Below are 24,125 nucleotides of genomic sequence, written 5' to 3'. Positions count from 1 at the left end.
ATTACAAAACCAAGGGGTACCTCACTCCCTCTGTTGGCAATTAACAACGCCACCTTTCCTTTCTTCAGGTGTGCATGTTTAAACAACCTTACCATGTTTTTTCATGCTATAGAAACATGATTCCAAAATATTCCCCATTCTTATGAGTTATGGTGAACGCAATACGCACTTGTAATGTCTCTTATACCATCGCGACCACAGGGAGCCATTTCTTTGCCCCTGTGACATCGCTGCATCCATCTGGAAGTACCAATAACTGGCAGTCGCTTTTTTCTGTGATCAGACAGGAAGGTTCCGCGCACCTTGAAAAATTTGCCATTTTAAAATGTGCCCCCTTGAGCCACGGAGACTGCCAGAGTGCAAGCGATGCCGCGCGGACATCAGGCCCGGCCTTAGGGAAGGCGAGCCGGGCAACCGCCCAGGGCGCCACGCCCCCCAGGGTGACATTAGCCCCCGCTACGCAGCTCTGGGGACTCTTTCAAGGGCCCCACTGAGCTGGCGTAGCAGGAGAAGGCGGGCTGTTGCTAATAAATGCGCCCGCTGTGGCGGGCGCCTTCAATGACAATAGGGTGCTCAGTACCCCATTGTCACCAAATGCGGCCCTCCGCCGCGGGCGCCGTCAACAACAAAAGGCGCCATTAGCCCCGCACCACGCCCGCTCGGGGGAGTCTGTCAAGGGCTCCCCGAGCTGGCATAGTGGCAGAAGGCGTGGCAAGTGACTCACTGTTACCAAATGCACCCGTCGCGGTGGATCGCATTCAACAACAACAGGTCGCTGATGCACCCTAGTCATATCATTACCTGGCACCGCCCCCTGTTGACCAGGGGCGCGCGAGGGAAGGAGGGGCGCCAATTCGCCCATGGCGCTGCTGCCCCTAAGGCCGGCCCTGGCGGACATGCTAACAATCCCACCCCAGAGATAATATAGAGGCTCACCTGAACAAAGTACAGGTCCCAGTTGTATTAAAATGACATTATCAGGTACCTCTGTTTAAGTGACACTACGGGTTAGCATATCTGTGTTTCGTGATACACGCTCCCCGTTAATCCGGTGACGTTCCTCCCCCAGTTTATAAATACTAGCTTCTATAAGCAAGGAGCATATGGTACAAAGGAACTACTAGTTCATGAAAGGCACAAAAAGCAAAAGCAAATTGCAAGGGCGGATTAGAGTCGAAGTTTATAAATATGCCATGGTAGCATATACAAGGCTCACAACATAGACATTAAAATCCTTGCTACCAAGGAGATAACAACAATGTGTAAATATTTACAACTCCTAATACGCCAAACTGGTCACGGTGCAGGAGGATTGATAAAAACCCATGATGGGTGCTCACGCCACAATTATTCATGACGCATCTAACTTCATTCTGACCCAAATGTAAGCACAGTTGACACGTGCTGATAATATGGCTCGCATCACTGCGCCGCAGAACCGGCCCGTGCTCATGTACCGACCTGCCAAATGCAGCCCCCACCCACTATGCCCCTCCGTCGGCCTCACGGAAGCGATGGCTCGCTACCACATGGATTCTAGCAGGGCGGCACTACATGGATTACCCTTTTAGAGTGGCTTCTAGGCGGGCAACTCAGCTTGCATCAGTGCTGAGAGGCAGGGTCGCCGAGTACGCGGGTACTCCGGGGCCCGTGCACCCAATGAGGTCGGGGCTGCCCCCCCATCCCCCCGGACCATAGAGAAGAGACGCAGTATGGATGGCCCTTTGTTCCATCCATGCTGTGTCTCTCTCTGGCCCGAGTAAAAGCCAGGTAAAAAATGATTTTTAGAAATTGAGGGACAGGTGCAAAGCAAGAGGCTCTTGTTTGCATCTGTCCCTCAATGTCTAAAAATCGTTTGGGTTGGGTATACTTCTACTTCTGTGCACCCGGGTGCACAGATGTAGCGGTACATCCAACCCAAAACGATTTTTAGAAATGGAGGCACAGATGGAAAAGAAAGAGGCTCTTGCTTTGCATCTGTCCCTAAAAATTGTGATGAAATAAAAATGTCTTAACCAAGCCTGCCTTCGATTGGTATGTCGTTTTATCTGCTTCTTGCACTGAATTCCGCTTAAACGCAAACATTTGTACTGCCTCCTAGGAACAGATAGCATGCATATGTTTGGTGAATAGAGTTTCATTTTAGGATGCAAAAGAGCTAATGAGGGCACATGTGATGACACAAAAGAGGAGGACATTTTTTAAAAATCTTATGATTCAAATGAGGGGAATGTGGCAGTGCAAAAGGAAGTGAGTATTGGGTTGCACATGTGGGCATAGTAAATAACACAAAAACTGAGCATGTTCTACTGAAAATATTGGGCATAGAGGTCAAATCCTGGGCATATGGTATGCAAGTGAGGGATATGGTGTGCAATAGAGGGGTATTCGGATGTACACGATAGAGGAGGGGTCAGTAATGGTGAAAAATAGTATTATATTTGCAAAACCCCTTTCATTTAGGCTTTTGGGAATGGCCGTCTTACTAGTTGTGATACATTTATTATTGAACAAGGTGTATTCTGTTTTATCAAGCGTGGAATACGATGTCCGATTATTGATACACTTTTATGATCCCAAATATATAGAGTGCAATTGTAGCCGGGTTTATGCATAAGTAGTAAACATGTGTGGGCTGACTGCAGGAGAAGCCAACCTTGGCAAAGCCAACCATTTTTTTCTTTTGTGTAGGCACTTGAGAGGCATTTGCCAGGCCCTCGGGTACTTGCTCTATTTACCAGCTGTCTCCAAATTATGACCAAGTAGCAGAGTTCCATCATTGGCTGTGTTGTCAGGAAATGCTCAGGTACTGCATTATTGCATATTGCAGGCATTTCTATTCTATTCCATTACATCTCACTGACAGTCCAGCTACCATTATCATCACTCTATGATACTATGAAGCCGTCCCATGCCGCCCGCTCCTTGTGTTGTGGAGGGGACCCTCCCTACACTGCACCAGGACCTCCATCATGAAGTGGGTTGTGGGACCCGACCCCTTGAGGTACCCTCACACATGCAGCAGGATCCTGACAGGGGACTTCAGTACAGGCCATACCAGTTTTGCGAGACACCTTAAGAAATGGGTGTTTCCCGAGTGAACAACCCTCTTAATAGCTTTATGAGAGTCGACAGATGCCCACGCTGCCCTTAGAAATAGTACTTTTAGAGTAGGGTACACAGTTTTAAATCTCCATCTGTGTGACTGTAGTGGACAGCACTAGGTGACCTCCTTGCGTATCCGAGCACCGTATACACATTAGATCAACCAAGAAGCACCCTTTAACTATGAGTTTATTTGGTCCTCAAAATTCGCACTTCCCACTAGCTATTATCGAATCGTAATTTGCTAGTGCTGAGTAAGAAATGGTGTGTGGGTATGTGTGGGGCCGAGTGGCTTTTTATGCCTGGCTAGTAACTTGCAACTTGAAGTTCTTTCCCCTGGTTTATTAATACAATAATCTTCATCCAGGGTGAGGGAAAGCCATTTTTTTACTCTGTGCAAAAATGCAGATGGTAAATATACATTAGTTTTCAGGTCCACTCCTTCCCATAGAAAAACCTATCTGTAGGTGGTGCATTGTTCCATTTAGCTATCTTGCTTATTTTCCTTTGGGACCAATATCCTTACCTAACTTCATTAGAGAGCTTTGAGATGATATTGTACTGTATTTTGCTTTATAAAGCCTGAAACCAAGGCTCGAAGACATTGGGGCGCTGAGGAGCAGGACTGCCGAAGACCCCTAACCGAGAGATTTAAACATTAAGGAATGTCTTTAAGGTCTTAAGAAAATGGAGGTGGTCAGCCAGCTCTCGAAGTTGAGGTGGGAGAGCATACCACATCTTCACAGTCAAAACAGGATGGCATGGTTGGTCGTATTGAAAGCCGTGGAGAGGTCAAGTAAAATAAAAAGGCTGAGCTCACTGCGGTACTGGAGCATGGCCATGACATCAAGAACAGAAATCATCCCAGATTCCATTCATCTAAGAAGTCTAAAGCCTGCCTAGAGAGTTTGACTTCAGGTAACATGAACGTTGCGGGGTAACAATGGATTCCATAAGCTTAATCAAGTATTAAACAAGCACTCAGTTAGAAATAGGGTACTATTTCATAGAAATCGGCTAATTTTTTGGAGTTCCAAAAGCATTACACTTACATGCAGTGTACCCCAACTGGCAATGCCAGAGCTGTATGTCGAGGGATGTTGAAACTTCTTTACTTGTTTTCCCTTGAATTGGGAACTTCTTTTTAGTGTTGGTGATGGTACTCCACCTTGCAGCTGTACCTTCAATTTAGAAAATATCTCCTTCTCCCATCCTAGTGTGTTGCTCTGCCTTTTGAGGGCTACTACAACCTGGATGATTATAGAGGGGTGGTGTAGGGGCTGTGATGGCTTACTGGAATGCAACTGGAAGCCTTAAACCTCCTTCTTACTTTTTAGGATATGCAGTACATGCTAGCCAATGTTTCCACCCACCCCCCCTTGCATCAAATTGGCAACTGCGGTCATAACTGCCGGTGATGTCACTTCCTATATTTGGGCACCTCCCGGGAAATTGATAAGTCGGCTCCTCTGGTGAGAGGCCAGGCCTCAAGAACGCATCTGATATGATAAGTCATTTACAACATACCTGTTTAAAAAGCATTTTTAGACAAATGGCATCAGTTTGCCCTGCCGTCCAGCTATAAAAGCTGTCAATTAATTGCGTGTGCCACAGGGTCTGCCGAGGAGCAGGTGATGTAGGCCCCCAATCCATATAACAGGCAAAACACGCAGAAACTACCGACTGGGCTGCATTACAAAAACCGTAGCGGAAAATGTCCCCTCGCAGGACCCCCACCGGCTATAAATATATGAATATACATATTTCCCCTGCCACTCCACTTACATCTGAGCGGAGGCTAGAACTCAGTGCTTTGCAATGGCTAGGCAATAGCTAAACTCTCCCTGCCATCACCCGCCCACGTGTATTGGTCTGGAATAAAAGAAAACAGTGAAAACTGTGATGTGTGACCCTCCCTTGTGTATTACCCTTTTTAAGGGGATGTGTCCCTCCCATGTTTTGCCCTTTTAAGATGTCCCAAGCTAATAAAGGGAGCCTCTGCTGGCACATGTAGCAGAACTGTTGCAGACTCCAACTATGGAACTCCTGTTGTCTCCATCTCTCATTGTGGGCCTGCAGGCCTACACCGTGTGACCACGGCCCTGCAGGTCCCTGCTGCTCTGGGCCCCCCAGACCAGCCTGGTGCCCTGGGTCCAGCCAGGCACCCACCATCCAGGATGTTACCGGCATCTACGGTGGTCCGGCACCTAGGCTGTGCCCCACAGCCTCACAGGGCCCTGCTCTGCACCTACCTCTAGGTCCGGGTGACCGCTGCACAACAGCATGGTGCTGGGCCCACCAGCACCAGTGAGGACAACCGCGTGACTGCAGCCGGCCCCACAATAATGGTGACGAGGGAGTGGAACCCCCGCGATGTCCCCTGCTCCATCCCTGTCCCACATTTTCATTTTTGTTTTCTATGTGTGAAAACTGAGGAGGGTGAAAGGAGGAGGAGCATCAGTCCATCGCTGTGGTGAAGTGCGGGGATGCCATTGCATGCTAAGCTCCAGCCGCGACCCTCATTCATGACGGGGCTCGTGCGGCCAGGATCAGAGCGTGCCTGCACCCCCTGTGACATCCCTAACCCCCCTCGCCCCCCCCCCCCGCGGCATCCACCGCTGTGAGAAGAGAAGAAATGGAGAGACTGGAGCTGACGACGTAAAACCTCCACAAAATGGAGGAGGCAGCAGGGTAACCCCTGCGGGGTCATGCCGCCGGGAGCGGGGATCCTCACCCGGAAGGGTAAAGGGCAAGGGGGCGGAACGGCGCCAAGAAACTCAAGAGCCCGGAAAGCCCGCGAAGGGTAAACAAAAGGAATGGGGCGGGGCCTGCAGGATAAAAGCAGGCGGGATCGGGGACCAGGCATCTCGCTCCTGCACTGGGACCCGGTCGCCGCCACCTAACAAGGAAGAGGAATTTCGTTGCCAGCACAGCAGAAGGAAGGCGGTCCAGAGGCCAGGCCGGGAAACGCCACAAGGAAGCAGCGTCTGGAACAGGCAGCCGGTGGAGGACCGCCGGTGTACGCAGAGGGGTTGCCCAGCGGATCCGAGGTCGCGGCGTGGCAGGAGGAAGAAGCGGAGGACTGCCAACCGGAGCACCCACTTCGCAGTAAGAAGAAGGACCAGCGAACGCGGAAGGCAGTCGGCGGAGGAGACCGGGAAGCGTCGCGCAGCTGGGGAACGCAGCCGGCAGGTGGAGAGAGGCAGCACAGCTGAGCGGAGCAGCGGCGAAAGAAGGCGGGTCCAGCCCAGGACCAGGGACGAAGCTCCAAAGGCAGTGCAGGGCTACGGGTGAGCCCGCCTGGCGGAAGCCAGATTCGAGGAGCGGAGGCCGGGCGGAAGCGCAAGGCGAGGGGGACACTAGTCGGAAGAGCATCCGACTTGCGCCCGGCCTGTCGCTCACCCGCGAGGGGAAGGCATACCGGAAGCGGATCCGAGGATCGGAGCCGAGTGCCGGTCCCTCGGGTCGAATCCCCCCCCCACCCGGACACGAGCATAAAACGTCCAGCGGAGGGGCCAACATCAGGGGCACGCAGACGCCCAACGCCCGCCCCCCCAAAGCACACGACAGGCCGCAAGGAGCCAGCCACGAGGGACACCTGAGCACGGAGCTCGGGCAAGAGCAACAAGCAGCCCAGAGGGAGCAGGAAGCAGGTGGCCGGACAAGTTGGGAGATCACCAAATGGATCTAGCAGCATTCATGGAACTGGCCAGGGTGGCAGCAGCAACCCATGGCGCAGACTGGATGTCCAAGATGGTGGCACAGCCTAGCCAGGAGAGGCACAGCCAAGGAGTTGATAGCTCCCCTCTGATGTTTCAGGACAGTGGCAGTGAGGCCACCGTGATCGAGGTCGAGATCCACAGCCAAGGGGATGAAGAGGAAGAGAGGGAGAAGGAGACCCAGGGGAATAAAAGAAAAAAGACAATGACGGCCAAGGCGAAAGCGAGCAAGGAGCAAGCCAGCAGCATCAAGAGGCCACGGCAGAAGGGGAGGGCGCAGGAGGATGCGGCCTTAACGGCTCCTACACCTGCTGAGGCTCCAGGGAATCAAGTGAGCCCACCCAACGCGCCTGTGACCAGAACGGTGGATGTCGTGGGTGGAGGAACAACATCCCTGGAGACAGTTAAAGGTATGGTGTTAGAATGCATGCAAGCATGGGGGAAAATGGGGCAAATACCGAATGTTTTGCCCAGTAATGGTATGGTGGCAGGGGGAGTATCTCAAGGAAGTATGGCCACGCATCTAGGGGCGTCACAAGGACTGGGAGGGCTCTGGTGCAATGGTAGCACTCAAGGCTGGGCACAGACAGGTGGGCTAAGTCATTTACCCCAGAAGAAGGGGATACCGCCCGGGGGTTTCTTGTCTGTCGGGCTGCCTAGCGTGGGCCCACCTATGGGAGGCGGGCAGCAGGTGCAATTGACGGGGCTCCCGTGGGGTCAAGAATGGTCAGGCCAGGGGCCAGGGGCGCCAGCAAGCCTGGGAGGGGCATTGCAATTGGCTGCGGGGTCCCCGGCAGGGGCACAGGGGATGCAAAAGGAGGCAGGGCCATGTGCGGTCTTGACAGAGGGGCTGAACGCAGCGCAGCCAGTAACAGCAGGCCCAAGCAGCAGTGAAACAGGGGGATTGTGGGGACAGGCAACCCAGTATGGGAGGCCAATGCCAGGGTTCGCACCTATGCGGGCTACGGTGAATTCGCTAGTGTGGCACATCCCATGGGCGGTCAAGGAAAGGTTATGGAGGAAGGAATTCATTGACATTTTTGACTTGTTGGGGATCATCCCCATGGGTGGAGGACTAAAGGAACTGTCTGAAAAGGAAAAAGAGAAAAGGGACAGGGAGGCTACCAGGGTAGAGCGTTCGATTAACAACTGGCTGAAAGCATATAGGATGTACATGTCAGTGATGTTGGAGAGGTACCCACAGGATAACCCCCCTCGCCCCCCCCCCCCGCGGCATCCACCGCTGTGAGAAGAGAAGAAATGGAGAGACTGGAGCCTCAAGCATAAGAAGAGTTGTGTTGCCCCCCCACCCCCACACCCTTCAGGAGAAAAATAACAGAAAGGGGCAGCATTATGGAGGAGGAGCCCTGCCAGTGGATTCTCCCTGGCCGCAGCCCTCTGCGAGGAGAATGCTCGTGCAGCCAGGGAGGGAGCCAGCCTGCAAAGAGAGGAGTTTTACACCCCAACGGTGAGCTGAAGCCGCCGGGGCAAAGAAGACGGAAAGCGGCATCGCCGCCAAGATCAGGAGGTGAGTGTCCCCGCAAGTAACAGCAACTTCCTGAGTTGTACCATGCCGCTGCCAGAGCCTTGCTGAGATCCCCGGCCCAGGGGTGAAGAGGAAGAAGTGCTCTGGTCGGTGGCAGGGAAAGTGAAGCGCCTGTGCAAGTTCCAGGGCTGCTGGCGGTGATTACTAATGTGCTCCGGGAGGAGCAACATTCTAAAAAAAGTAAAGCGCTCCATGCCAGCGCTCCCCGCAAGTCCCCAGGAATGGCAGCATAAGCCGCGGTCCCGTGGCGGTGAATGGTGATGTGCTCCAAGTCGATGCAGAATGTTATCCTAATGCTCCATGCAGGCACTCTTGCTATGTACCCGGGCCAGAAGGCGGTGATTGTTTTTTTTTGCTGTGCCCCATGTCAGTGCACATGTAAAAGGAGAAACATGGCCCTCTGAATATCCTGGGTTGCACAGCGGGACATTTAAAGGGAGCTGAATGAGGAGGGTGGCACCAACATCCTGCCGCCAGCGTCACCCTGCTACCAGCATCACCCTACTACTGGTGTGCGCGTTCCTGCCTGAGGGTGAGGGTCATGCAGCAAGTGGCCACAGGGTCCTTTTACTGGTGTCACCCTGCCTGTCCTGCAAGTGGCCCCAACAGGCTGCCACTAAAGTCGCCCTGCCTATCCTGCAAGTGGCCCCAACACGCTGTCACTAAAGTCACCCTACCTGCCCTACAAGTGGCCTCCCCACTGTACCACCCCGACACACCGGCCCATGGGGTGTGATTCCTAATACCCTGCCACTAGCATCACCTTGCCCCAGTGTCACCCTACCAATGATGTGCGTGCTCCTGCATGGGGGAGAGAACTTTATGGCAAGTGGCTTCATTGCCCTGCGACTGGTTTCGCCCTCCCGGCACTGCAGGTGGCCCCCACATCATGCTACTGGCGTGCGACCTGGCGGGCCCGCCATCCATGGGCCAGGACTCATGTGCCTCATCTTTAGCAGGTATTCCTGCCGGGAGGAGAAGAAGTGGCGCAGTCTAGACACCCTATCCCCGGTGTCTGGCCAAACAACACAGTCAGCCCTGTAACCCGCCGCCAAGAAGCAGTGCAACGGGCAAGGTAAGGGTTGCAGTTTCCCACTAGTGCATGTCTTCCCTCCTGTGCCCCTATAGCAGGACTTTCTGCTGGGGGTGCATGGCGGACAAGGAAGAGGAGTAACATGCAGCCATGCCATGCCCTGTCAACATCATGAGGCGCAGCATGGACACCTTCTCACCCACGTCTTGCTGCCTGTCCCAACATCCAGGGACTGTGAACCTGACCGTGGCGCATCCTGGACGCCCTGCTACCTGCTTGCCGCTGCCTGCCCCAACATCAAGGGACTAAGCCGATGTGGCTCCTGGTATCCGTCAGGTGCGACTTTGCTGGCCTTGAACTGTACCATCTACGGACCTGGACCCCGGGGAGGTGACTCCTGAACGGACACTGATGGAAAGTGAACTTGTCTCCTGCAGTCCTGCAATTGCCTAAAGAGGGCTCATTAAACATGTGTTTTGATGCTGTGAGCCTGCATATTAGCTACATGCTTAAAGTGGTCTCAGTAAAGAACAGTGATGTGAAGCTGTGATGCCACAGTTAGTAGGTGTGCTCCATATGGTGCCAGTAGCTAACAATGGCGTAATTCAGTGGTTGCAGTTCTGCACCCAGGTTAATAAAGGGTTTGTAAAATGTGGTAGAACTGCCACCATTCCACCGATGGTTCACCAACCACAACTGTCCCCTGCTGAGTATGTTTAGAGTGCGTTAGTATTGGTTATGTCTGTAACTATCTGAGTAGCAATGTGTGTGGTAATGGAATATCCTACTATCTGTCTATCTCATAATTCCCAAGTGATAAGTATTATCGTTCTGTAGCGGAGGTCGGGGGGAATCATGTATGTCTCAGAAATGTTTGTTTTGTTCGTTATGAAAAAGCAGGAGTGTGATGTGTGTCCCTCCCATATGTATTGCCCTTTTAAGATGGGTCATGACTGTGTAATGGCCCAAGCTAATAAAAGGACCCCTTCGGGCAGGTGCAGCAGAACGGCTGCAGACTCCAACTATGGAACTCCCGCTGTCTCCGTCTCACATTGTGGGCCTGCAAGCCTACACCGTGTGATCACGGTCCTGAGGACCTGGCCTGCAGGCCCCATGCCATGTGACCACAGCCCAGCTGGTCCCTGCTGGTCTGGACCCCCCAGACCAGCCTGCTGCGCTGGGTCCAGCCCAGACACCCACCATCCAGGATGTTACTGGCATCCACAGTACTCCGGCACCTAGGCTGTGCCCCACAGTGTCACAGGGCCATGCCCTGCACTTACCTATAAGTCTAGGTGACTTCGGCACACCAGCATGGTGCTGGGCCCCCCAGCACCAGTGAGGCCGGCTGCGTGATTGCTGCCGGCCCCACAATAAAAACGATGAGCCCAAAATCAATGGACCGCCAAAGAAATGTGTCCCCACGCTGAAAATGATTTTTTCCGGCGCACTACCAGTACAAAATAAAATTACATTATTCCTGACTCTGTCCCGCCCTTTCACTGCTCTAAGGGACCGTTGCAGCCTTTTCTTTCCTGTGCGCCTTGTCCTACAATAACAGTGGATGAAGTGCTCACCTTTACAAAATTATGGATGCCCCCCCCCCGGGACCGCCGCTAAACTTGACCGGGCGATACCACCTGGGTGCATAGAGTCCACAACCAACTTGAGATACCCCTTCATAACCAACATGAGATACCCCTTCATAACAAACATGAGATACCCATTCAGACACAGTCCCTACACAAGGGACTGTGTGGGAACACTCTTACTCTCGAAATCGCTGTAACCCGCTTCAGTCCACCTTCAACGTACCCTCTCGCTTCGTGCCGAACTAGTTGCCAACCCACGCTGAACGAAGTCACCAACGACAAAATTATTTACTCCCCAACCATGACCGGCGGCAGGAAACAAAGACCTAATTTTCTCTGGAATGGCATGGGCCGGCGGCGGGAAAGAAAGAGGAGAATGCCTGACTCTGCCTTGGTTATATACCATGACCCTGGACTGGATGCAGGTAAGCTGCCCCCACCTGCCATTGCCATGCCCCACCCCCTTTTCTTTCCCAGAAGCCTCCAGTGAACCAAGGCCCCCGCCATGGCCCACGAGGCAGCCCCTAATAGAGCCGCTCCTGCAGGGCAATGGCGGCTCCTCCAGTTTCATTGTTCATTTAAATTTCGTGAGACCTTTTGTCCAAGCGCCATTATTAGATGATGCATTAATCTGCCTGAAGGAAACTGGGCGTCTCCTCAATAGCCAAGTAGCCATACTCCCTGACAGTGGTTCCCCAGGCCCAGGATACTTCTGCCTGAAGGAAACTGGGCGTCTCCTAAATAGCCAAGTAGCCATACTCCCTGACAGTGGTTCCCCAGGCCCAGGATACTTCTGCCTGAAGGAAACTGGGCGTCTCCTCAATAGCCAAGTAGCCATACTCCCTGACGGTGGTTCCCCAGGCCCAGGATACTTCTGCCTGAAGGAAACTGGGCGTCTCCTCAATAGCCAAGTAGCCATACTCCCTGACGGTGGTTCCCCAGGCCCAGGATACTTCTGCCTGAAGGAAACTGGGCGTCTCCTCAATAGCCAAGTAGCCATACTCCCCGACGGTGGTTCCCCAGGCCCAGGATACTTCTGCCTGAAGGAAACTGGCCGTCTCCTCAATAGCCAAGTAGCCATACTCCCCGACGGTGGTTCCCCAGGCCCAGGATACTTCTGCCTGAAGGAAACTGGGCGTCTCCTCAATAGCCAAGTAGCCATACTCCCCGACGGTGGTTCCCCAGGCCCAGGATACTTCTGCCTGAAGGAAACTGGGCGTCTCCTCAATAGCCAAGTAGCCATACTCCCCGACGGTGGTTCCCCAGGCCCAGGATACTTCTGCCTGAAGGAAACAGGGCGTCTCCTCAATAGCCAAGTAGCCATACTCCCCGACGGTGGTTCCCCAGGCCCAGGATACTTCTGCCTGAAGGAAACTGGCCGTCTCCTCAATAGCCAAGTAGCCATACTCCCCGACGGTGGTTCCCCAGGCCCAGGATACTTCTGCCTGAAGGAAACTGGCCGTCTCCTCAATAGCCAAGTAGCCATACTCCCCGACGGTGGTTCCCCAGGCCCAGGATACTTCTGAGTGAAGGAAACTGGGCGTCTCCTCAATAGCCAAGTAGCCATACTCCCCGACGGTGGTTCCCCAGGCCCAGGATACTTCTGCCTGAAGGAAACTGGGCGTCTCCTCAATAGCCAAGTAGCCATACTCCCCGACGGTGGTTCCCCAGGCCCAGGATACTTCTGCCTGAAGGAAACTGGGCGTCTCCTCAATAGCCAAGTAGCCATACTCCCCGACGGTGGTTCCCCAGGCCCAGGATACTTCTGCCTGAAGGAAACTGGGCGTCTCCTCAATAGCCAAGTAGCCATACTCCCCGACGGTGGTTCCCCAGGCCCAGGATACTTCTGCCTGAAGGAAACTGGGCGTCTCCTCAATAGCCAAGTAGCCATACTCCCCGACGGTGGTTCCCCAGGCCCAGGATACTTCTGCCTGAAGGAAACTGGCCGTCTCCTCAATAGCCAAGTAGCCATACTCCCCGACGGTGGTTCCCCAGGCCCAGGATACTTCTGCCTGAAGGAAACAGGGCGTCTCCTCAATAGCCAAGTAGCCATACTCCCCGACGGTGGTTCCCCAGGCCCAGGATACTTCTGCCTGAAGGAAACTGGCCGTCTCCTCAATAGCCAAGTAGCCATACTCCCCGACGGTGGTTCCCCAGGCCCAGGATACTTCTGAGTGAAGGAAAAGAGCTGAAATAACCCGATTATCCATTCTGCCCAGACATGGACCACCTGCAGAACTCATCATGCCAATGAAGTCGACTCATATTTGAACTTGAAGAAGACAGGTATTGTGCCACCGTTTGTAGCTCTTGAAAGGCAATGGAAGAGAGGCAGCAGTATTCGCTGCTTGAGTGCACAGTAGCATAGAGTCCAGGCTGCTTTCCTGCCTGGCAGTGACTGGACTCAAGCGGCATCACCCAGTGCGATAAGAGCTGGGCGACTGCCAAAGAGCACGGACTGAGTCTGTCTGCCAGTTTTTAATAAGAAAGCATGTGGGCGTTGCCAAAATCACTTCTTGATAGGAAGGTTGCGTATACTTACTCGTTCCACTTCCCCATAACATTTCATGCACGTTAACTACGGGATACTCAGGGGCACTTCAGTCTATTGCACACCCAAGCAATTTTAATTTTAAACATTTCAGTGAATTTAGGCATATTAGTGCTTTGCGTTCTTTCCCTTAAGTGGGTATTAGCACAAACAACCTGTTTTTGTTTACACTAAGACACAAAGGAGCTCATGTTGCATTGTGGCATAACGTGAACTTCCATTCACACCACGCTACACAGTATCAATCATCTCTATGGACGAGAGGTGCGTTTGCGCATTTGTGTTTCCACCGCCACCCTTCCTCTCCGCCATACACATGCTCCAGCATTTGCACCGCCATGGATTTTCATGCCGGCGATAAATGCAGGCGATCCCTATAGGGTCCATCTGCTTTATGCACCAGCATCCCATAGGGATGAATTGTACACGCTGCCTGCCATGCAAAATAACAATGAAACGCTGCCCAACATGCTTGCATGCCAGTCAACGTTTATTTGTAATTGTGAACACTGCTTACTATGCGTGCATGGTAAGAAGTGTTCACAATAAAAATTAAAGCCTGCTTGACATGTGAGCATGTCAGACATCGTTTCGTTGTAATTGTGAATGCAAGCATGGCAAGCGTCGCTCGCAAGTAAAACTAAAAGCTGCATGCAATTCAAGCATACCAGGCAGTGTTTGCTCAATTTCCACGGCACAGTGCAAAAGTGCAGCTGAAAAGGCAGCATACATAAATAAGTGTATGCTCAATTTTGCCCTGCACATTTGCACTCCGCCATGCAAATGACAAAAATGTGACAGTGGGTAGCCATTTACATTGCAGTGCTAACGTAACGGCTCCCCACTCTCATATTAGGATTAGGAGCAAAATGAACTCTAAATTCACAAGAGCAAAGAAATATCGTCATCTAAAACGTTGCTGTGCAAGAATAAATAAGAGCTTATTTTGGGTTGTAGAATAACGTGAATGGAAGTCGTAAACCCCTGAGTAAGGGTTTAATGCCTTACATTCACACCATGCCACATTTTCATGCGTTTGCATGGCGGAGAGGAGGTGTGTAACACGACTTGCATTTCCGCTGCCTCCCTTCCTCTCCGCCATACAAACGTTCAGGAATTTAAACTGGCATGGATTTTCAAGCCGGCGCAAATGCTGGAGATCCCTATGGGGTCTGCCATCTGTTTGTACCAACATAAAGCATGCAGACCCATAGGGATCCATTGTAAATGCTTCCTGCCATGCTTGCACTGCTTTCCATGCATGCATAGTAAGCATTGGTCACAATGAAAATGAAGTGTTGCCCGATATGCGAGCAAATCCGTCAGCATTTCATTCTAATTGTGAGCGATGTCTACCATCTGAGCACAGCAAGCAGCGCTCACAATAAAAAGTAAATGCTGCCTGACATGCTCGCATGCCAGGCAGCATTTACTCACTTTGAACGGCAGTGTGCAAAAGTGCAAGGCAAAAGGTGCCATACCCATGTGTATGCCACCTTTTGCCCTGCACTTTTGCACTACACTGTGCAAATGACAAACATTTGGCAGCAAGGAGCTGCCTACATGTATGTCAACACATAATGGCTACTGGCCCCCAATTTACTCATTTAATAAAAATTAGCTCCTAAATGGGTCATTTTGTATTGTATTTTAATTACATGCAGGAGACCACCAACATTTGCACTTACATACTGTTGTGTCCCCTGCATGCAGTTTGAAACACTCTCAAATTGGAGAGTAGTTGTGTAGTGTAAATAATGGCCAAATAGCCTTCACTCTTCACTTTTTCTCTCCACTTTGAGAGAAATAAAACACTGCCTGCAAATTAGGCTTTGCATTTTGTAATATGGCTTGGTGTTCCGCCTGAGTCCTAATGTTATATAATCATTCATTCACAGATAACTGTGGCTCGTTGAATCTTGTTGATAAGAGACAGGAAGTGTTTGATTGTAAATAATATCTATTGGCTTTTAGCCTGATGAATAACAACCATCGTGTGAGCCAACTAAGAGATAACGCAACCACGCCGCAACTTTAGAATTTAGAGACTAGTTTCCCTTTGTGAGCAAGCAATTAACCATCGGACATAGTGAGGGTTAACAGGTTGTTATCCACCCATGACACCCCAAGTCTAGCCCAGGTTCTTCAAATAGAGGCCCCCTTGCTAAAATAAAGGGACGTGGGACCAGTTTCAATGCGTGTAACAGACATGTTCTTTTCTGTTCTAGTTCCTGTTAAGTAAATCAGTGCAAATTGTATGCACCAGCACAGTTCTATTCATTAGTGTGAGCTTTAGTAAATGACTACTTTAGAACATATGGCACACTTACACCAATGTTCGTTTTGTTTCAGGGGAAGATACGGTTTCCCGATCAAGTGAGGACATCAATATAGGAAGAATATCGACGAATGCATTGTCACTAACAATAAGTACAATTTATGCACTCTCAAACCAATGCGGCTTTGACATACACAACTGTACTCCTTTTGTGTACTAATAAGACAGTTAGCCCCTGAGGAATTTCCTATAGTAGTATTTAAATTTTATGTTGAGGAAAGAAACATGTTGGGATCGATGAGTATATTTCAATAAGAATGTGTGAGTGAGCAAGAGTTGAAATCGAATGCCTGATGTGCGTTGTAGCTTGAAAAAAAATCTTTTGCACAGCACTTGACACTTTAGCAATATTAGTGTTTCAAAAACAACCCTTTTCGTATACAACTGTCTTAATGTATTGTGAATTTTGCATCAATCAAAAGTTGTTTTAACCCATGTGAATAAAAAATCTTTTTCTGATCAAATTTCAGATGTTTGATGAGTTGATTGAAAAGCTCATAGACAGTGAACGCCTAATAAGAGCGCAATCTCCTCTGGATAGGGCCCAGCACCCCCTTGAAACAATACTCTACCTACAAGCATTTGTGTTGTTATTTAAAGGTTTTTAAACCTATTTTGAGGGACTGCTTATAGATGTAGGTTTACCTCCCTCACGCCTCCCACAGTATTAGATAGGTACGCCTGCATGAAAATCTCATGCAGGCGTAAAACGGTGTGCGCTTCCGAGACGGAGCAGGAAAGCTTACTCCACTATGCTGCTCTGCTGCACTGTTGAAGGGCGCTAAAATGAGATGAAGAGCAAAAGGAAAGCGTAAAGGTGCTTTTACACTTTCATGTTGCTCTCCACTCAATTGAAAATGACCCCCATAGATGTAACTCCCAAATTGTCTCAGTTGTTGTAGCATGTCCAGCATGGGTGAATTACAAGAAGTGCAAAGGAAGCCAGCAGACACATCATTGTGTGTGGGAAGGTGGAAGGGGGTGGGTCTGCAAGGAGTGGATCATGATAATGAGGCTGTGTTCAGCAAGTCCAGCGACTATGAGCTGCGTATGCAGAAGCAGCACTTGCCAGTACTTTGGCAATCACAACAGTACCCCCATTCTCTCATCTACACCTTGCCAAAATGGCCTGACTTCCCCGGCCCTCAGAACTCCCCAGAATGAATGCAGACTTGTTTCAGCATGCATGTATTTACTAGTCATCAACATGAGCAATATCATTTTGAATCAATATCTGCAAATAAACAACATGGACATAAAACGTGTTCTGTCCATGCATGCCAATAAACCTGGGCAGAGTAGCCGTAGAGCCAGGGGGAATGAAAAAGGGCTCATCAGTTGACATTATGAAATTACCCAAAACGGCGCTGTAATACTGTCTGCAGGCATACTGTTTGCATATGGCCACGGAAGGAGGGTTTGAAAATGCTACCGTCAGCTCATGAGATGTTTAGAAGCACAAGTCCCAACAGCCCTCCTCATGGAAAGTGTGCGGCTCGGAGGCTGAACGTGGCCATTCGTCACCGTTACTAAAGAGAATGGGCTCCAGTACAAGTTTGGAAGTAGCCATGCCGTTTTTAGCGGCACGCTACCCCAAAACTCGGGTCCGGGTCCCAAAAAATGGGAATTACCGGGCCATTCCGACCTTTGCGGGCCCGGTAATTCCCATTCGCGGGACCCGGACCAGGTACATCCGCTTTTGAGCACGCATAGGGCTCAATGGGAATGGGGAGGATGCTCACAATGGGCACGTTAATGACAGGACTGTAGCATCCAGTTCTGCTAGCGGGTCCCCCTCTGCACGTCTGGTCTGACCAGGCTTACAGGGCGGCCCCGCGGGGAGAACTCGTAATGAGGCGGTGAGGCAACAACGGCGCGGTTGCACTACCAGTGCCATTGTTGCCTTAGCGCCAGGGTCATAATGAGGCCCTATGTGCGCCGGGAAACCCCCTCACCTCTGATATTGCTAGACGGTAGAGAGAAAGCCCGTACACCTACAGTACCACTTCCTGCACAGTACACACTGGCCCGTCATGGCCCCAGAACAAGCCAAAGCATGTGCCGCCAGAGTCATCAGAACCAACACGCCTCACCTTGGTAGATGGCTGAATAACAGGTTTTGTTAGTGCCATCGGCAGGCATTGTAATTCTGCAACATAAACAGGGCATATCTGCAGAACATGATGTGAGAAAAAAGTCTGCATAGTGTTATGCCTTAGGCAGCACTGTGCAAATCTAACAAATAAGTCTCATACAAGACGGATTTGCTGAACGGCTGGGGAGGTCATTCCATAGACGGTGAAACAGAAAATTAGAAATAGAAAAGTCCAATTAATGCTATTTACTAAACAGATGACTGCTCATTACTATGAATTATAATTGATAGGGTTTTTATAACACATACTGGATCACATTGTGTATAGGCTCTATATAAATAAAGTAGCATATCATATCAGAGGCAGGAACAGCATGACTAGAGTGATACAGTATTAGCAGGGGTGGACTGGCCTGTAGGGAACTCTGGAGATTTCCCTGTAGGCCTCTGCACCCTGGCACACTTTTGTGGAGTATTTCCACATGTTCCCGTAGGAAAGGTGTGGGGCTTGCTAAAAATGTGTAATATGGGGCCACTTTGAACATTATTTCCAGGGTCTCTTTTGGTTCCCAGTCCACCGATATAGCTTTATAGACCTAAAGCGAGGGCCGTACTGGGCGTTATGGGCCCTGAAGACTGAGTCAATGTCACGAGCGAAGCAGGGACCTTTAACGAGGTATGAGGGACCATAATGCCTGGTACGGTACTCGCTGCAGGTCCATGAAGCTATTAGAACACCCTCAATGTTCAATTAAAGTAGAATAAATGAGACATGTTTAATTAAAGTAGAAATCATTGAAAATGCTGCTGCCATTGCTTTTGGTTCTGCTTTTTTGTATAGGGTGATGGAAGGTGATGGGGTGGGAGGAGTCTGCCATTAAGGAGGAATCAGGTGCGTGTATGCCTGCCCAGTCTCCTAATTAAGTACATTTCAGGTGTTTCTTTTTTATACACTCCAAAACCTTTACCTTTCAATCAATGCACATTTACATCTAGTAGCAAACCATCTCCGCGGTGTCTTTCCACACACACTAACTTAACATGCCAATAAAGAAAGCACCATCAACTTACCTTTACATCTTCTTCCATTTCATTTGCCATTCCCATAGAACTCTGCACCGAGGATGTCAGGTCAAGGTTCCTCTTAACATGATTGCGTTGAAAAATGAAAGCGCACACGTTCTATACTAGGCAAACATTCTACTTAAACAGGAATAAACACGTTTGCAAGGAAACTGTTTCTTCCTGTTTAATTTGAGTGGGCGGGGCTGCATGGCTCACGTTGGTTTCCTACATGTGATATAGAACAGAACGTTAACTCTTTACGTTCCGCAATGACATGGAAAGCACCTTTTCACACTTCAATGGTCCGAAGCTGGGCGCGAACACAGGTAAGCAACTCGACTTTCCATTGCGGGCTGTAATCAATCTGCGGGCTATACCGGTTCGTATAGCCCGCAGATTGACCAATCACAACCCTGAAAACACCACTAAGGTGTTCTAATGAGTATTAGTGAACCCTTAAGAATAGCAGAGTCAGTTGGTATGCTGACAACTAGTAAACAACACGACTACTTGTTCTTTCAATGGGCACATCACTCCCATGCAACACACCAATGTACGGCTCCTGTAAAGGCTCCCCCTCGTGGTAAAGGGCAGTATAACATGGCTGATACTGTTATCAACCGGGGTGTGAAGGCTGCCCACAGAATTCATGTGTTTCCTGACTTGCTGCGATAGTACAATATGCTATGCGTAAGCAGCCATTACTGTAGCTCAAGTGTGCCCTGAATACGAAGACAGTGGGCCCAATTCACAAAGCTTTTGCACTGAAGCAAATCAGGAGATGCCCAGAGAATTTCAACCGTGGCCCTGCTACCTTATACCTGCAACAGATGCCCCTCACATATCGGCAGCACTGTTACAATCTAGCGATACACACAGTGGTCGAAGTGAGCGGGAACGATCGGGAGCGGAGTTCCACTACTTTTTTTTTTTTACTGTTAACAGGTCCATTACTTTTTACAATCATTTTCACCTTTCCGGAACTGTTCTTTGTTAAGTTAACTCACATTTCTCCACTTTACCACCCAATAGCAGTTACAGCTAAACTGAAATCTGTTTCAACTCAATTGGCTGTCAAGCAGCATGGCTGCACCCCTTGAACAATGTCTTGCTTGTTTTGGTGCACTTCTACTACTGGCCACACCATATGCTATGTTTTGTTAAAAGTCTCTAGTACTATGCCAAATCACCACTGCTCTGGTGTCAAAGCCAAGGGCCTGGCTTGTCTGCAATGAGTACTGTGCTCTCGCCAGGGTAAAAATGACCGCAGCTTTGGCATGAAACAGAAAGGGGGTACGATAAGGGAATGGTAAATAGCGTGAAAGTGATAAACAGTAGATTGGGATGCAGAGGGGAATGATGGAAGTATTCTCTGGGTGTATATGTGTCCACTGGGAGGAAGGCAGTCGTTTATGCATAAGGTCTAATCCATAGGTGCTGGAATTGGTCTGAAATCCATGTTTATCTGTATTATCTCATTGTATTTTATTCGTTTTGGTTATTAGGCGGTGTTAACGTGATATCTATAAGCCCAAACTATTGCATTGGCGTACAGCTAGGTGGGAGATGACACGAGGGGGTACACGCAAGGTGTGGCACTCGATTTATTTGTCAAGCATTGTGCACTATTAGGTCACACTAAGCCTGCGTCACTCACATCTTCACGGCACAGCTATTGGAGATGTATATTCTCGCATGTAAGCAGAGCACAAACTCCACGGAGAATTACCAAAGGTAATTTACATGAAACCAGAATAAAGCTTCATGCAATACTTAGTACACAGCCAATTTATTTGGCATTCCATGTATGTTATCAACCGTTTTTTTTCAATCATTCTTTCATTTTCATTTTCTTTCTTTCTTTATTATCTTTTCCGGTATTTACAACTAAAAATTACGTTTACAATGGGTATGTACACAAATGTTTACCTGTACTTTTACCTTAACCTTTACTCCATCATACAACGGCTTGATGTATTCATGCGTATCTGTGAACCTTTAAAACGTATATGCATTCTGTAGCCATTTGATGCATGTCATTCCTGATACGTTCTTCTACATGTGATGTATGTTACTCCTGGTACTTTCACCTGTGTACATACTTTGAATATGTAAGTGTGGTTAACGCCCTGATGAAGGAGTTTCACTCCGAAATGCATTGGCATTAAACTAACTACACACCTGCCATACCAGTTTGCTTCTTGTTTCTGCGCCTAATATTCTGCCGACCACAAACCCTTGATTTATCATATTTAAAGCACAGCTAAAGAATAACTTAAAGTATTGCGAATTTCTTGAAGAATTATTCTGGAATTCAACAAACCTTAACAAAACCACCAAAGCTCAATGTGAGCCCCATTGAGAGCGCCAGACGTGGCTGGATAATCTTATCCAACTTCATTTTGTACATTGTGTGGACACAGGGTCCGGGTGTCAGAGGACCCTATAACAGTCCGGTAGCTCCAGACGTTCAACTACTTACGAATCAATTGGGTAATCCTATGTGTAACTTAAGGTGGTGCCTATGTTTAACTTAAGGTGGTGCCCACCACTCTCTCTCCTTATGATCATTATTTTAAACCCATTGACTGACAATGGCCATGTTAATCGTTATGGCAATTTTCACCTGCGACCTGCCCCTCCCTGTTCAAAAACACATCCTCCTGGGATCTCGCGAGCTAGCTCTATCAAGCAGTCACACAATACTTTGGCCTGCCAGTGTTATTTCTAAGCAGTCTGCTGAGAGTTAATGGCTCAATTTCAGCTGTAAATATGCTACAGGTGTAATACAAATGTCTTACCGAGTCGTGCCTCCGGCCACTTGATTTATATATGTTCATTTCATTAAAGGTCTGTTACGAATAAGCATTGTATAGCTATTAGACAGGCTTTTGCCAAGCACATCAAATCTGTTTCCAGCTGTTGCTGGTAGTACCATTATGGAAGTGCCTGGCATTTGCCTATCCCGTGTCTACACAAAGATAAAAACTGTTGGCTTTGCAAATGCTTGTAACTATTGTGCTGTGGTCCCCTTAGCTCTATGGGGATACATTATGGGCTCAAGAAGTGCTCAAACCACCTAGTAAAGATGCTCCCTTGATAAATGCGGACTCATTGACAAAACTGCAGTTATAACTTCCCTAAAACGTGTTATTGTGATGAATAGCGTAAGAAGGAGTCTGGTTGGAAAACGTGAGGACAGAAAATGACAGTAGTCGCCTGGCCGTGACATTCCACGGGCTGGTGTAATTCTGGTTCCCATGACAAGGCCTATGATCAAATGGTGCGGCGACTTGACATCAGATCGCATCATGTGATTCCGGTTCTTGAGTGGTAATAATGCATTTAGCTCAGCTGCAACTTGCTCGCCTTGGAAATAAGACGACGCGCGATCCCCGGGTCCGCTCTTAGAAACCTCTGGGTATTAAGCGCATTATAAATACGCAACTAAGAGACATATTCCTGTAACAGTGCCTCAGTGCCATTGGACTGTATGAGTGCTTTAAAAAAAAGAAACTGTAAAATTGGTAGATGCACAGACAAATTTGAGAGCAATGGAAAAGGGACTTTATCTTCTTTATTGCATGCTTTCTAGAACAAGGCTCTGGGTGTCACCAGGGTGGATTGGCCCATAGGGAACTCTGCAGATTTACCGGTAGTCCTCTGCACCCTTGGCCTCTTCTGTGTGACAACTTATTTTATTTTCAAATGTTCTCATTGGAAAAGGGTTGCGCTGGCTGAGAATGTGTAACATGGGGCCACTTTGAACATTATTTCCAGGACCTCTTGTGGTTCCCTGAAAAATTAAATAGTCAACGCAGCAGCACTTTGACTTTTTTGTGTGGGCAGGGTGGAGAGATAGATGCGTAGATTAGTTCCTAAGCCAATCAAAGAGAAACTGCCAATGGCGTTAATGAACATTTACAATGTATCTGTGGCGCAGTCGTCCTGGGTTTTTACTACATTAAGGTGTATTCTCGTTTGGGTCACAGAGTTTGTGTAGCTTTGCGATTTGGGTAAGGGCCAATCGACTTAATTCTAGGCGATCATGGTGAGCATTGATTGTCCTCTAAGTGAGAGGGTAACAAGCCAATCAGTTTAGTAGCAATGTGTGGCGTGAGCGGCAGTGGTGCATGTGGCGTCATGTGATATTGTGATAAAGACGCGGTTGTGGGAGTAATTATAGTGGACCCGCCAGGTCGTTGTTGCTTTTCCAGAGGGGGGAAATTGAGCGATATTTCTAGTCGGAGTGGGCAGGGCCTCAGATTCAGGTACCGTGTAGAGGTGTGTCTTATTATTTTGTCTTTGATGGAAGCAGGCCCATCCTCGCGAACTGCCATACAAGTGATGCAAAGAACGCTTATATGTGATTTTGCGTGCAACCGGAAGCCAGCGCAAGGAAGTGAGTGATGGGAGATGTGACCTCTGCCGCCTGATCTCAATAGCACTCTTGCAGCTGCATTTCACACTCTATGCAGATGTACTCATAGGTGAGTCGGGGGCACCCAGGTACAGGCTATCTGTGTAGTCCAACCAGGTTCGAATCATTGAGGTGACGGTTGTGTATTTGTAAGGAAAATTGTGTTACGCATTTTGATGTGCAGGAAGGATTGTCTGACGACAGGTGTGAATTGTGTTTCTATTGGTAGGTTAGTATCCATGATAATTCCAAAATGTTTAACTTAGGATGAGTCGTGCAGCTCCCTGGGAGCTTGGATAGGTGTGTGGAGGGATCGGTTGCCTGTGAGGAGTATCTCATTTATTCTCACAATTTAGTAGTAGGTGCTTTTCTGCCATCTCCTGTTCGATGTTCTTTGAACTTTTTGAAATATTTGTGTGGGGCATCCTTAGGATTCACTGCGTATTATCCGCATAATTGTGACATGTTAGATAGGGACTGCAAGTAGGCTGCGAGGGGAGAGAGATAGTGGCATTAAAAGAAAGAGTGAGAAGGAGGAACCACAGGGAACACGAAACTGGCATTGCATCGCCACTGATAGATGAGGTTGCATGTGCACTTGTTGAGTGGGGTTCTTGAGGTTCGATTCAGTGGGGCGCCCTCACCCCAGAGCAACGCAACC

General features: G+C 49.2%; 1 long non-coding RNA gene across 1 annotated transcript in view; it reads right to left on the bottom strand.

The window, feature by feature from the left end:
• LOC138453722 (uncharacterized) overlaps positions 1 to 19,211 on the bottom strand; it is a 52,840-nt gene extending 33,629 nt beyond the window's left edge. Inside the window, exon 1 of the long non-coding RNA XR_011260506.1 lies at positions 19,051 to 19,211. This is a non-coding gene — a long non-coding RNA (uncharacterized lncRNA). The remainder of the gene's footprint in view (positions 1 to 19,050) is intronic.
• Positions 19,212 to 24,125: the final 4,914 nt, after the last annotated feature.

The sequence above is a fragment of the Ambystoma mexicanum genome, chromosome 4p (assembly GCF_040938575.1).
Source record: "Ambystoma mexicanum isolate Mex_15411 chromosome 4p, UKY_AmexF1_1, whole genome shotgun sequence".
Taxonomy (NCBI): domain Eukaryota; kingdom Metazoa; phylum Chordata; class Amphibia; order Caudata; family Ambystomatidae; genus Ambystoma; species Ambystoma mexicanum.
The sequence above is the reverse complement of the archived record's forward strand: the minus strand, read 5'-3'. Positions and strand labels throughout refer to the sequence as shown.